Source organism: Porites lutea, chromosome 4, assembly GCF_958299795.1.
Source record: "Porites lutea chromosome 4, jaPorLute2.1, whole genome shotgun sequence".
Taxonomy (NCBI): domain Eukaryota; kingdom Metazoa; phylum Cnidaria; class Anthozoa; order Scleractinia; family Poritidae; genus Porites; species Porites lutea.
This window is the reverse complement of record NC_133204.1, coordinates 10,745,781-10,748,620: the sequence shown is the minus strand read 5'-3', so window position 1 is coordinate 10,748,620 and position 2,840 is coordinate 10,745,781. Positions and strand designations below refer to the sequence as shown.

Here is a 2,840-nt window from a genome sequence, read left to right as displayed (position 1 = left end):
ATGTAAGGGTCACCAGCTGTCTTCCACTTTTGCTGTCCCAGGCCTACTCGGTGGTTTAAGAAGATGGAGCCGGCTTTGCAAAAATGGGCACTTTCAATATTCGTGCCCCCTCCCTTATACCCCCCGCCTCCCCTTCACGGTTGAGGACCAACTAATGAAAATACAAAGAAACGTCGACGCTGTTTTTCATTGCACAATAACGACTACTTTATACATAGTTATCAAATCTTTATTTCCACTTCCGGTTCTGCGTTATGTTACAGACCATTTCCAAACTGCAAGTCTTTTCATAGCCAGGGAGTCAATTTAAGAAGACTTTTACAAATGTAATTTACTAGTGTAGCTATTGTTTTCATATCCTAAAACAATGGCTACACTTGTTAAAGTTTTATTAAATTGACTCCTGGTTACATTTCCATTTCTTACAACAACTACAGAAAGGCAGGAACAATACTCTGACCTTACTCGGACCGGATTAGCTCACTTACATACTTAACAATGTTACAAAAACCCTCACTTTGAAAACGAGGCTAAGTGAAAAACCTTTCTTGTGAAAATGCATGAGAATAAAAACTCATTTTCATATCAATAGGATTCGCAATTAGCCTCGCTTTGAAACAGAGGCTTGTTCCCATTGTTTTTCCTGTATGTAATGAGTCGATCTGGTCCGACTTTTGTACCTGCACACCACAAAACCTGCAATATTTGTCCTAAATGATCTAAAATAATCTTATACTTCTAAAGGATACATTGATTAAACTGAGACATGGTTAATTTCGTTCCAAAAATTTAGCCAAAACATGTATTTAAAAGTATCGTGGGCTAACACTGACAAGAACGAAAATTTTCACCGAAATTGCAATTCACAGTTTTAGCTTCTTTTGCAGGATCAGTTGATTTGATTTCGATCTACTACCTTTTCCCGACTTCTGGCAAAATTTCTTGACACTTCTAAGACCTTAAGAATAACATTTTTGCTTAATTCTCTCCGAGCGTGGTAATATAACCTCTTGGACATGAATTGAAATTTGAAAAAGTTGGGCTAACTTTTACAAGTTTTAATGCAACGCCTACTAAAGTCACCTAAAAATTATTATGGTTAGTGCACCCTGATGAAACATGTTTGATATCTTCTAAAGGAGCATTTTGTGTCGGGTAAAGGAAAAAAGTAATACCTTCAGCCAAAATTGACCCAAAACAGCAATATCCTCGTGACATAGCCCCTTTAACCCTTCAAGTCCCAAGAATGACCAAAGTCAATTTTCTCCCTAAAAATCAATATATAATCAAGGGAAAATGTTGTGAGAATTAATAAAATAATCACCTGACGGGAAAAGCTTTGATATACGAACAAATTCTGTTAACTAATTCTTCAAGGAAATGTATGGAGATCAGTTTGGAGAATTTGCATTTGGATATTGGGGCTTTGGAGCTGTGGGCTTGGGAGCTGTGTTCCATCTTCCATCCATGGAACACGGGGCGTTTTCTCCGTTTCAAATAAGACGTTGATTCCAAAAGAACTTAAACCAAAATCTTAATTTAAAATATTTCATTCGGTTACATTTGATATTAAACAGCACGTAGTTTTAAAGTATGCTTTTATATAATAATATGAGATATATGAGACCAAGTTGTGGTTGCTTCGCCCCAAAACGGTTTGTCAGTTTACAGTCGTAAGCTCAGTGGCCTGTCCTTTGAATCGAGGCGCGGCTGATGGTGGCCTTGTACTACAAACCTTCCCCTTCATGTGCAAATCGTGTTATCCTAACAAGCCTGTGAACCTCATCGTTCTACATGTGAAAAATTGGAAGGTTTATAACAAAACAAGTTAACTTCTAGCCAGGGGCCCGCTTCTCGAAAGGACCGGGTCCGAAGACAAATTTTGAAATCAAAACCCTTTTGAATAGTAGCACAGTTTCTAGCTCACAAACCGGTCAATTTTGCCTATTTTCTTTGTATCATTTTCATAATTATTGAAATCTTGCTCTTGAATGCAAACACAGCAAACATAAAACAGCTTTTCGGGACTTTCGAGAAACGGGCCCTAGGGCACTGAGCAGACAACAGCACACGTCTAACCGATCAGAACTTTGCAACATAAACCAAAAAGCTGCTCCTGGGTCTCCTTTAGCTAACCCAAAAAGGTACATGCAAATACAGCATTCCACAAAGTACCAAAATACATTTGTTTAAATTTTTTCACACGACACCATTTAAAGACTGAAAATGGCCCTTGAGTGAATGCGTTCACAACAAGGCCAATAATTTGCAATAAACAGATGATGAATTTCAAGAGCAACCACTCATCTCTGACTCTATAGGGACACTAATAAAGCGCTAGTTAACTTAAGACGTTATTCAATCTGAATCGAAACAGGAAGGACTTGATATTATCATTTTGTTTTTGTATTTTCCTTTCAAACAATGCCAGGATTCATACAAAAAATTGCAACCATTTTTCAAGGACTTTTTAAGGACCACATTAGTTTTTCAAGTACCACCTACTAGGAATATAATTTCACAGATTGTACAAAAATGCACATTCCCAGTCTATTCTAACAAGACTTTAAGGCTTGAACTGTTTGCTTCACCAACTTCTCTACATTTTTCAGTTCACTTGTCTTAAATTGATAGTTAATTATTGCATAAAACATACAGCACTTTATGTAAATAACCTTTAAATTCTCTGAGCTATGATTTCTATTCTGTCTCCGACAACCAAAAAGCATTAAAAATCTCTTTCCAGGCCATTACATTCAAAGTTGAAGAAAACTCTAGGACTTTTCAAGGAATTGCACAGAAATTTAAGGACATTTCCAGGAAAAATGGAATTCAAGGAC

General features: G+C 36.9%; 1 protein-coding gene across 1 annotated transcript in view; it reads right to left on the bottom strand.

The window, feature by feature from the left end:
* Positions 1-1,534: 1,534 nt before the first annotated feature.
* Positions 1,535-2,840, bottom strand: part of LOC140935832 (ADP-ribosylation factor GTPase-activating protein 2-like) — an 18,040-nt gene continuing 16,734 nt past the window's right edge. Inside the window, exon 19 of the mRNA XM_073385408.1 lies at positions 1,535-2,840. This exon is cut by the window's right edge and continues 851 nt beyond it. The gene's annotated coding sequence lies outside the window, so the exon portion shown is untranslated.